Consider the following 13,600-nt stretch of genomic DNA (forward strand, 5'->3'; position numbering starts at 1 on the left):
TACCTGAACTACATGCAACTTTTTCAACCCAAGGAGATAGAGGAAAATGCATGGCACATTACGGTCGTCTTTTTTCGAGAAACTAATAATGCCATCAACTGCATTCCTCTATCTTCTTTCGTTTTGGAGTTATAGGCCTGAATTAAAATTTCAACTTTGGTTTCTGTTTGTGCTAGGATCTTGAAATGAAAACATTATTGAGACACTTTTTTGACAGCAATCCAGTGGCGTACTATGATTTATTCCAACAGGAATATTTGCTGAGCTATAACATAAATATATAGTCTTTCTTATGAAAACAGTAGTTTAAAATGGCTTAAAAGATTGAGGGCGATGTATGATATATTTCTGAAACGGAAAAACAATGTCGATTCTTTCTAAGTCATTCAAAACTACTATTTTCATTGGAAGAAACACATCTTTATGTTATAGCTCAGCAAATATACCTGTTGGGAAAAATCATAGTACGCCACTGGATTGCTATGAAAAATGTCTCAATAATGTTTTCAACATCTTAGCACAAGCAGTTGTCTTGTTGGGTTAAAAAGTTGTAGTTCAGGTATCACCAATTTTGCCCACCTGTCATTCCTGAATTATTAACTTCAAAATAAAAAAAACCTATCACGCTCAAGAATGTACACGTGACTTTTTTTTTGCGCCCTCCCACACATTTTCGTGTCAGATTGAGAGAATGTATGTATACTTTTCAACATGTAATTACCAACATATATCTTAACCTGACGCGATGAGTAGATATGTACAATGTATAATGATTGTTTTTTAACTATTCTGATAGGATGTCTTCCAGACAATTTTCCCTATATACAGGTCTAATTTTTGGTAGAGATAATTTACAGGATCCAAGGTACCTCCCCTTATATTAATCTGACACGCTCACTTGGTCTCCCCAACTATAGCTAATGTAGGATTAATTTTTTTTTACACTCAGCAACTAATTGATTTGGAGTCATGCAGGGATTCTGTTGAATGAGCATGAGGTACGAGGATATATTGAAAAATTCTTAGCCCACCATAGAACCAAACAAAATCTAAATGTCAAAATATTTTATTACTCAACATATTCTCCTCTTAATTGGATACATTTATTACAACGAACCTGCAACGTCTCTAGACCTTTAAAAAAAAATGTTTCTTCTTGCTCTGCAAAACAGACCTCCACAGCTTTTTTTACCCTCTCGTTGGAAGAGAATTTACGACCTTTTACACTTTTTTTCAGTTGAGAAAAGAGATGATAGTAAAATGGAGCCAAATCTGGCGAATAAGGGGGGTGTTCTAGTGATTCAAACCCTAAATCACGAAATGTATGCATGCAACATGGGATTTGTGTGCAGGGGCGTTGTCCTTCAAAAACAAAACACCTTTAGATAGCCTTCCGTGTCTTTTCTCTTTAATTTTTCCGGTAGAGTGGTCAGTAATGTCGAATAGCTATCTCCGGTTATTGTTCGACCCTTATTCAAAAAATCTATCATGATTACCCCATGGCAATCACAAAAAACTGAAGCAAAAACTTTTCCAGCAGATTTTTGGACACGAAACTTCTTAGGTCTTGGAGAACCAGATTGTCGCCATTCCATCGATTGTTGCTTTGTTTCTGGATCGTAGAAATGTACCCAAGTCTCATCCATAGTAACAGTAGGGTTCAAGTTTTGGTTTTCAAACTCCAATGCTCTAATGGCAAGTATATTTTTCATAAAGCAACTATGTCATCGCTTGTTGAGGAAATCGAATCTTTTCGAGGTTTACAATTTGAGATCATTGAAGAACAACATGTTGAGGAGATACTTTGGGGAATAATGAAATTTTTTAACCGTTCTTGGGGCAATTTTCCCTCATTTATTAGAAGCTATTCAAGAGGCTGATATTAATTTGTTCATGTTTTATTTTATATTATAATTTCTGAATCGAAGGAAAAAATGATCTCAAAAATTAATTCATACATAGCCAGAAGGTACAAGATGATTCTCAGGATGTGTGGTAATGAATATGGAATGGTACTGAGAAATTTTGAGGTGAGGAGCAATATGTTTATTAAAACTTACATTTATTCATTTGAATAATTCTGAATTGTTATTATTTTAATTAATTTACTATTTAAATTTTCATAGCGTCAATGAAACAGAAGTTTTGAAATAATTAGGCAAAAAATACCTAGAGAGCAAAGATGGTTTGAATCAAATTGTCGAAACTTCTAAAAAAAAATAATTTTTCTCATATTTTTTGTCGCAATTTACGTGTAGAAACTCCCCCGGAATTTGGTCTCAAAGTTACTGAACACCCGGTATATATAGAGTGTTCCTAAATTCATGCGACAAAATTTGGGAGGTTATTGCTCGTATGGAATTAAGATGGGTCTTTCCTATAACAAAATTTACTCAGTCCGCTCCTTTCCGAGATATCATCTCTAAAAGGTGGTGACAAAAATTCAGTTTTCAGATTTATTTTCTAAAATTCCAGTGAAGCTAGAAACTTGAAATTCCGTAATTTTCTTGCACTCACAAAGGATTGACAACGTGTATTTTTTCAATATTCCTGTTACATTATACAGGGGTGAAAGTTTCATGAAATGAAATTATTGTTTTGTTTACGAATTTTTTTTGTCTTGAATTTTTTTCCCAAAACCAATAACTGAAGAGGAAAATCCATATCTTATAATTATTTTAATAGATTGAGTGGAAAACAGTAAAGATGTAAAATGTGTAAGGATTCAAAATTAATACTGAAAATTACCACCTTCAGCTAAAATACACGAACGTAGTCTACGTGTCATGGATTTCCGTAAGTTTCAAAGATTTAAGGTGTATTTCATATGGTGTCACACGCTATTTGAATACGATTCTTCAAATCTCGGAAAGGGGTGGCCTGAGGAAATTTTTTTATGAGAAAGACCCATCTTAATTTCATACCAGCATTCAACTCCTGAATTTTATCGCATTAATTTAGTAACACCCTGTATACAGTACCTACCTATCAAGTTAAACCCTATATCAAGTTCAACTAGAGGAACTGAATTTAAAAATCAATCTCTGATGTCTAATACTCCTTAAAACAATTCCTGTTTCTCAGAATCAATCATAAATTCATTGTTGGCTCAATAAGATATTACAAGGATTATTTTATTTATCCACACACACACACACACACACATATTACATAATTCAAATTATGTTATTAATAATTATGATAATAATTATTATTATCGACAATAATTAAGTATTATCAGTAGTCAAGCTATCCAAAGTGATGATTCTAGTCAAAAACACTTTTCCATGTCATATGAAGAAATATCTCGAAAATCTATAGATTTAGGTATAAGGTGTGAAAATGGTTATACAGGGTGATTCATAACTATTGGGACATAGGCTAAGGGCAGATTGTTCGGACCGGAATATGGCGATAGGACCAAATATACCTCAATAAAATATTGCTGTGGGAAAAGATAGAGGGCGTTAAAGTTGAATTTTTTATAAAGGGACAAAATAATATTTTCTTCGAAGTTCGAAAGTCCTTTATTAAAAGAATTAGAAAAGGCATAGAAGTCAGAGGAGGCCACGTAGAACATTTAATTCAAGTTTATTCTTTTTATGTTACATTGTTTTTAATTATGCTTTATCGTCGAAATAAATAAATAAAATAAATAAATCGTTACTTCAAATCCCCTTCGGATGCTCTGAACTGTTCAATTGTGTTTTTCGTGAAAACGGATGAAAAAATATACAGTGAAATTATTAGCAAAAAACGAAAAAAAAATCAACTTTAACTCCCTTTATCTTTTTCCACAGCAATATTTCATTGAGGTTTATATGGTCTTATCGCCATATTTTGGTCCAAACAATCTGCCCTTAGCCTATGCCCCGATAGTTATGAATCACCCTGTATAGAAAATTTTTCATCGTATCTAATGGTCTATCAAAATAAATTTTTTTAAAGATGACTATCACTCTTAATCAAAATAAAGTTGAAACTTCCTCGAAATTCAAAAATTTTTCAAGCTGATTCAAATTTCCAAAAATTAAATTATCATCTCAAGAACCTCGAGGTTTCTGTATGGAGTAGTTCAAATAATAATATAAGTTAAAATTTTGTGCAGAACACAGATTTGTACTGAAATTTTATTCAGAATAAAAATTACAACCAAGCTGGGTATGCTTTAGTTGAATAGATCCTGGTTATTCATCACGATCCACAAGTTTTTAGGAGAAATACATACGCCTAATGGACGTTCTCTAAATACATACGTCTAAAGGACACTCCGTGAAACACCCAGTATAAGTCTGAGTCTGATTGATTTTCTTGAGTTTTTTCTCATATCTAGTTCAGCACACAAATATACTACATATTTAAATGTTCAGAGTTTGTGTATGTCGATACTAATATACAGGGTGTTTAAGAATCAGGTTCCGTGAATGGCGTGAATTCGGGATCTTATTCCTCAGATGATATTATGGTACAAAAATTCTGTGGACTTTTGGTGTCTGACGCATTGTTTCTGAGATACAGGAAGATGAAATTAAAAAAAATTATTTTGTAAAATCAGCAGTTAACTTCAATATCGTAACGAGATAACTGAATAAGGAAACGTCAAATATGAAGGAGACTGAGCTGTCTTGATCTGTGTCTACACGATTTTGGAAGTGATCTTATAATTTCATGAAATTGCAAATTGCAATTGTTTGTACCGACGCCACTGGTGAAAATAAAAAATAATTTTAAATTTAAAAAATGTGTACTCATAACCTATCGAAACTGTGTATGGTTGAAAATTAACTTTCAACACCCTTTATCTCAGAAACAATGCGTCAGAGACCCATAATCCATAGAATCTTTGTAAAATCATCTGAGGAATAAGATGCCGAATTAACGGAACCTCATTCTGGAACACCTGTATATGCCGAGTCAGTCTTTAACTCATACAAATATTTTAACAGTAGATTCTTGGGGTAAAAAAACACTCTTTTCCTATACCATTCTTTCCGATTCGGCCTCATAAAAAGATATAGCCATTTTGAATTTTCATAATGAGCTGTGCCGCTCCTGGAAAAGCAAAATAACCTTCAAAATAAATAGCTAAATCTGTGACACTACACATCTGTGGATCTTTCCAACAGAGTTGTATTCAGATATCGATTGAAATTTAATCTGGGGGGAGTCTGCATTTTCTAAAACTCTTTATGGTTTTCGCTCCCAGTCTCTGAAACAAGATCAATTGAAAAAATTGAAATAATTGATTTGCACCTGCATCCTGCATGCGTAAATTCTTTCACTGATTAGTCAGGAGCAAATCGGATAGAAAAAATTGTTGTCTGACAATGAACCGAAAATGAAACTTCAAAATAGTAAGTTCGTAACGTTTCGGAGTCTATATCAGACTCATCCATCAGACGAATTCTTAAAAAATCTTCTGAATTGTATTCAGCCAAAGTACCCAATTTTTCAAATATTACAGACACTTTTTAATTTTCCAACATCAAATTAATCGAAAACGGAGCATTATACGAGAAAATATAAGGAATGCTTTTATTTTACGAAACGTGCAAATATTCATTAGATATCGTCCAACTTCTTCTTCTCTTTTCTCTTCTTTGAATTTTTGGTATTTTTATATAACGGTATGGAGAAAACTGGGAGACGTGGGTGATATCTTGTGTTCGAACATGATTCATCGAATAAATGAAAAACTATATTCCGGGATTCATTTCATTCGATGAAACCGATAGAACCAAAAATTATTTTTTTTTATGGTTCTTCAACAGAGCGATTCGGAAAAATGGTAAAGGTGGGAGGTGTTTCTTCTGATCTCAAGAATCTACTGTTAAAATATTTGTACGAGTCAAAGACTCACCCTGTATAATATATACTGTTTGCTCGAGAAAATCTCCAGATTACTGAAAGTGATTTTCACAGAACTTTGACTGTTTGAAGGAGGACTCTCCAAGGAAAGCTTCACACTACTTCCCTCCATTACGTCACCATCTTGAAAAAAGTAGGTAAGGTGAAGGAAATTAGTCCAGCTGAGTAGGTGGACACATCTAGTTGAATATTAAAATGATAATTTTTATGGAATTTCATTAATTCGTTATTCAGGATTCAGTATGAATATTTATATTCGAGGATGAAAGGAAATAATTCTCGAGCAATCAGAAAAATTGTTATGAGTAACACTATACCAGACTGCAGAACGAATGGTCTTAGCCCAAGGCAGTTTGATCGAGTTTCCGATTTCTGACACAATTTTTTATGGTAATTTGAAAACCAGTCATTGAAAAATTTTACGATTCACCAAAACTAAAAAAAAAACATCCCACTTATTATTGGTTTCACTTTGAATGAAGAAATTTTTATGTCAATGGAAAAGAAGCCCTTCAGTATTAAAAGCTTATTCTGTGAACAAATTTGTCGTCACTACACTACTCACGGGGAGTTAAGGTTTTTCACTGAGGTTCTTCTCTAAGCTTTCCCTGTTACACTAAACTTTGTTAAAACGTATACAATATGCTATATTGATTAATAACTAAAAATGTATTGCTGACATTCAAAAGAACAGATAGATAAATAGAATAAATGAATAATCAATTCATTAGTAATAATAAATTAACAATTATAGTGTATATTTTATACTTTGTTGTATGTTATAATAACATTGTTATTTCATTTAGATTAGTGGTTGTCGTAGCATATACTAAGGTTGCATATGTTGAATTTCAAGATTTCAATATAGACTGTTTATAGAAAGAAGTTGTCATAGATGATTATTATTATGTGTTCTTAAAGAACGTCTCCTGTGCTGCATAATCTTTGTTTGAACTTAATTTTCTGCTATTTTGTACTTTGTTTATTGATTTAATATACAGATAAACACTCAGCTGTGTATTTTTTATACCATACACATTACACATAATTGGACCATTACTGGTTTCATTCCTCAATTCCTAGCTACTACTTATACCACTTTGACAAGCTTCATCAAATCATTTTGCCATATAAGGTAAGTTAAAAAATCGAAATTTTGCACCAACATGTCGGGAAAAGAGTAGAATATTATTCGAAAAAAAAAACATAAAAAACATTTTCAACTCATAGTCATCTTATGATTGGATAATTACAGTAAAAGTAATCCTTGATCTATTTACAGTATTTTGAATTTGCCAAGTTAAAATGATGAATTTAAAAATAAATAAATTCAAATCACAATCAAACTATCTATAAGTGGAACGTTCTAGAAAATGAATTCGTGTGTTTTTTGATGCATATTTCAGGGTTGAATATTCCTCTCATTAAAAAGGATTTATTCAAGCGAAAACTTGTAATTATGCTCGATCTAATGGGCACGATTCTTATGTCTAATTTCAGAATCTAATAAAAAAAGGATGATGAAATTCGAATCCGATATGACATCGGGCAGTTTTTTCAACAATAGTTCAATAAAATTTCAACGGTTCATTTATTTTCATAATAATTATTACATTATAATAGTTTCATACAAAATTGAAAAAGGTAAAATATTCACACTTCGTGTTACTAAGTGCTCAAATAATAAAATCTCAATTCATTCATCGCAAATCGAAATACGTTTCAGTACCCTTCTTTTTTCTTTGGAAGAGAAACAGTTATATTCATTTCTTCATTTTCATCCGCGTAACGTATAGTTCACCATAATGAATTAATTTAATAGATATGTGAAAACGCTACAATAATCTGAGAACATATCTACTTTTATACTGATTGAAATTGTTCAGTTCTCCCTAATTAAATCGGAAGCAGATTGTTAAAATTTTTACACTTTTTGGTTCTGAACTGAAATCAAATAATATTTCTATTAGGTACTTTTACTGAATGTATTTCGAGATTATATTCGACTCATATCAGTCGTTTTGGTCCCTTACTTCTGTAGATTGACAGCTATTTCAACATCTTTAAGGTATCAGGTCCTCCTGGTAAGCAACTACTCCTATGCGGTATATTTTTCTTCCTCCATTCTTTCCAAATAATACCCCTTCTTTGTAGTTAGTGTGGTCACACGAAAACTTAACACTCCGATTTGCCAGCTTGAAAATGAAAATGTGGAAAATCACTCGGAACTGTCAATTTCTGATTCGAAAGGGTCAACTTTTCCTCTCTTTGCATCCCCGTTACTGCAACCCCTTGATTTTGAAAAGGGATGAGGGGTGTCGCGATACCTAATGTTGAAGACCTTATTTCCATCGATAACGAAATGATAGGTAAAATAGTAGAAGAGTATTTACCTTTGTGATTAGTTTATTAAATGCTGGAAATGGGCATCATTAACATCCATATAGTAATATAAGTTTTGTTGAGAACGTTCACGTACATTACTCAAGATTTCTGGTGTATCTAATTGAATGGCATTCCTTAATTTCGATTATTGGTGACGTCCATATTATAAACATTAAAATAATTTTCGCAGGAATTTGGACAAATTTTTATTCGAGACAAAATTAATAATTACTTAAAACTACTTAAGAAAGACTCGATCATAACAGAATCACAGTACAAGATGTTAATATCGTATAATAATGTAGCACCGAAAATATACTTCCTTAGGAAAACCCATAAAAGAGAAGTAAAATTAAGACCTGTAGTTAGTAGCATAAAATCTCCCAGCTACAAAATTGCAAAATTCCTACACGAAATACTCAGTGATGTTCTATCAACCTCAGTGTTCGATGTTAAAAACTCATTCATGTTGGTTGAAGAACTGAAATCAACAGTAGTACCGGATGGTTATGAATTAGTGTCACTAGATGTAATTTCTTTGTTTACAAACATTCCGAAAGAATTGGTCATCAAAACAATCAAAGATCAATGGCACTATATTAAAAACTTCACGAATTTGAGAAGGAAAGAATTCGTTCATCTTGTAGATTTATGTTTTGAAGGAGGGTACTTTGTTTTTGAGGGTGTTTTCTATGATCAAATAGAGGGTACAGCAATGGGTTCCCCGGCGAGCTCGACATTTGCGAAATTAGTTATGCTCGCTTTGTTTACGTATGTGATATCAAAGTTGAATTTCCATATCCCTCTAATAAAACTCTATGTTGATGATACATTACTATTGATAGGTACCTAAAGAAAAAATTGAAGAGACTCTGAACGTTTTCAACTCATTCCACCAGAAAATAACGTTTACCCTAGAAAGAGAAAAGAACCGGAGTATTCCATTTTTAGACATATTAATCATCAGAGAGAAAAATAGATTGAGAACAAATTGGTACATGAAGCCGATCAACACGGGTAGATGCGTAAATTTCCATTCCAATCACAGCTTCTCGCAAAAGAGGAATATAGCAGGAAATTTGATAAATAGAGCGATTTCTCTGAGCGATGAGGAATATAGAATAAATAACTTGAAAAAAGTGACTGAAATCCTGAAACAGAACAACTATCCAACATACTACATAAAAACCTGTATAAACATCTACAATAGAGCTAAGCGTACTATCAGATCGAACATCGACACAGACGTAGAGACGGTGAGCACATCACAGAGCACATTAACATCACAACATATAACAACTAAAAAATATTTCAAACTAGTATTTTATCCTACATTGTCATATAAGATTGAAAGAATTTTCCGCGAATACAATGGTGCTGCAGCATTCTATAATGTTCTCAATAATAAGATGAAGTTTTACACAAAACTAAAAGAAAGAACACCAATTTTACAGCAATCAGAAATTGTTTATAAAATAGAATGCAATAACTGCACAAAATGCTACATAGGCCAGACAAAGCAACTACTACAGGAGAGGATAAGACAACATAAAAATGATGCAGAAAAATCTCACATAACACAGCGAACGGCTCTCGCTGCACACGTTCATGCTGAAGGACATAAATTCAACTTCTCGGAGGTCACAGTTCTGGATTACGAACCTATCTACGGTAGACGGCTAATTAGTGAAATGGTTCACATAAGGTCCAACAACACAGTAAACTATAGGGAAGACGTCCAACATCTCAGTTTGGTGTATGATAGTCTTATATTGGGCAATGCTGGGGTTTCAGTGACTCAAAATGGTGGTTCTTAATTATGGATATAACTGAGAGCTTTCGGAGCCTCGATGTTTGTGTTGTTTGTTCATTTTGGTATTTTATGGTGAAAGTCATTTGAATGTGTCTAAGGTGCATCTACCAAGAACAAAATGTTTTGATTTAGTTTGTTAAGTTGTATATTACCATTGTTGTTTTTACCTTATTGTTTTTTACCCGAGATGTGATATTTTAACGAACATATATAATGTTTTATGGGAGAGTTGAATGTCATCTCCATGTTACTCATTGCGATTTGTGGAACGTACCGTGAGGCGATTCTGTTTACCCATGTCGTGTTAACAACACATGAACCACTTGAAGATTAAATGAAATTTAATACGAGATACTTATACAATTATTTTAATAAAATTGACGATATTCAATCCGATGAAATACGAGGTGAGTGATAGATCGTCTCTAGGTCCTTTTTATCTGTTTCTGGTTTTATTTTGACATTCCAGCCTTGAGAAAGAATCACAACCGATTCGAAACGTTGGCGATGTATTAAAAGGATAACGAATAAAAATTTGTCCAAATTCCTGCGAAAATTATTTTAAGGCATTCCTTAAGTTATCGCAAATCATCCCAGTGACTCAGGCTGGGTAGCGTAAATCTTGGATTTCAGGTGACCCCATAGAAAAAACCAAGATCAGGTGATCGTATTGGCCACTCAATATATCCCCTTCTTTCTAATCAAGGCATGAGGAAATTCTTCATCTAAGAACTGACGCACTGGTTGAATCGAGGTGGTGCGCCATTTTGTTCGAAATTGACCGTTTGATGGTCTTCTGCTTTTTCTAATATTTGTACAAGATGCACAAGAGCTGGATAAATAGCGTTCTCCAATAGATCTACATAAATTTGGCCAGTGAGATTACCGGATATAAAAAAGGCCGATCATATGATTTCCATAAATACCCGCCCAAACATTTGATTTTTGGAGAAGCTAAGTATGCACCTCACTGAATAATCTTGGATTTTTATCTGACCAATACCGACAGTTATGCCTTAACACCATTGTAAACCGGCATAACTGTCGGTTTACAATGGTGTTAAGGTAAAATGAGCACTCATCCGAAAAACAGATATCGAACATAGTTTTGAATACCGTTAACCATTTCACTGACCACTTCACAGAACTGGAGTCAGCTATCGGGAACATCCTCATTCAGTTCCTGAAACAATATTATAAGGATGGAATTTATGCTGTTTAAGAATTCTCTTCTAGTACTAAAGGTCGGATCCATTGCTACATGACCTAAGACATCAACATTCCTCGCTTCGTCTCCTGCACCCTCTTTTTGGTTCCGACTGAACCAGTAGAGTCAAATTTGGCAACCAGTAAGCAGAAACATTTTTTCCACGACGTCATTCGTTAAATAAAGCCGCTGTTCTTCGCGCCGAGTCGTCATTTCTAAAAAAAAAATCATTTCCAGCCTTTCTTCTACAGAATACAGCATGTTAATTCTACTACGAGTTCACAATCGCTTTGACACACTTAACTTTTTTAGAGAGTCTATTGTATGTTTATCAGAAGATCTTATGAATGTGTATTTTTGAGGCCTGAGGAAGCAGATGCAAAATTTCTGCGAAACGTTGCCGAAGATAAACATTATTTAATTCAGCTTATTACTGTCCTTATTCCTACAAATAAATTTTTTTGATTAACTTGTAACTTAAAAATTCACGATAGACTGAAGTTAATCAAAAAAATGGTCCGGCTACTTTTTTGGACCAAAACTGATACTTGTTTGGACAAAAAATCGACAACATAACTACTTAACATCTTTGAAATGTATCTGATAGGAATAAATTCCACATTGCCTCTTCCACTATTGTTCCTATTATTTCATTATAAATGAATATCTTGAAGCGAAATTTTGGGTTCGGATAGTAGGTACTCGTTACAATCTTCAAAATTAGTTATCACAACACTCCTCATCACTATTCAAAATCAAGGGGTTGTGCTCACCCCCGTTTTGGGGTTAAAGTTGCGGGGATGAAAAAAGCGGAAAATTTGGCTTGAGGACAGGGTAAATGAAATGAATCCTTTTTCGAATTGTCGACGATCCTATGTTTGGATCTTTTTCAAGACTGAAAATTTATTAAAAAGAGTTTTAACAAGGTACAAACACCAAATCAACTCATTAGAGAGAAAAAAGGAAAATAGTCACAAGGTTTATTATAGATTTCCTTTCATACCTGAACTGTCTACAAGAGTTAATAAACTGGTAAAGAATATTATACCAAACTGCTAACTTGGCTTTTATCCCCTAAAAACAGTGGGGAGCATTTTTAGCAAACTTAAAAATCCTACACCCGACTCGTTGAAATGAAATTTAGTATATAATAAAATGTAAGGAGTGCAGTGGTGCATATGTCGGTATGACCAAAAAGTATTTAAAGAAAAGAATATACGTGTATTTTGTTGGATCAAAATAATAATTTTTTAAATCAGGAATCATTTCATTTTCTATCCGGGCATTGAGATCTCTTGAAATACCTAATGATGTTCTTCTTTTTTTTTTACAAGGGCTACATAATGAAATATTTTGTTGCACCAATCCCCCTTAAAAAGAGTACTTAACTAAGCGTAGCTTAAAGTTAATGGAAGCTTAGTTTTATTTCCAGTTGCCCGACTGCGGCTTAACAGAATCTTAAGTAAGGGGCCCTTAAGTTTTGATATCTAGTGATATTTCAGTTTTTCATTTTGGTGCAACTTCATACAAGTCCAATAAAACCTTTTCATTGGTTGGTCGGTTGAAGATGATCGTTGTCATTTCATTAACCTAACTTTATTGTCCTGTCAGTCATTGTCAAGTAAACTATTATATTATTATCAAAGAGTGACAACTTTTTGTTGCTGAATTAGCATTATTATTGATAATAAAATGGGTTGTCAAATAAATGGTACTTGACGTTATTAGAAAAACCACAGCAGTTCTGCAGCCAGCTTATGAGTTCAACAAATTATTTTAGGTTAGAATCCCGCCCTTAAATACCTAAGTGGTCATTACAGGAGCGCTTTAATTTAAGGCTAGCTTTAGCCATTTAAATGTCACTTAACAGTTGGTGCAACGTAATTTAACTTAAGGGTTCATTTTAAGGGACACTTAACACTAAGTGCGTTTGGTGCAAACGGGTCTTATACATATATCCAATCTTCTTATTCTAACTTGATTGTTTCTTAATTAATTTTTTTTAACCCTCCTATTAAACCGTAAATGCGTCTCAGTTGTCATGATGTTTCTGTACAAATTGAACATATTTATTCATTTAAATGTCATTCATGAAAAATATTGCATTGTCATCTAACTTTGGGACTGAATCGTCCGCAAGTGGATGAAATGCAACTTTCAATTTGGAAATACCATACCTAGTAGCATTGTTTAATTATTTCCGTCCACATACATATTTTCCACAGCCTGGGAGTAACAGAAATGTGTTCTTCAAACAAAAGGCATTTTTCCGAGTTTTTTGTCCGATAGTAAATACAAACATTTCACCTACAAACATTGAACGGGAT

Source organism: Coccinella septempunctata, chromosome 1, assembly GCF_907165205.1.
Source record: "Coccinella septempunctata chromosome 1, icCocSept1.1, whole genome shotgun sequence".
NCBI classification, from domain to species: Eukaryota; Metazoa; Arthropoda; class Insecta; order Coleoptera; family Coccinellidae; genus Coccinella; species Coccinella septempunctata.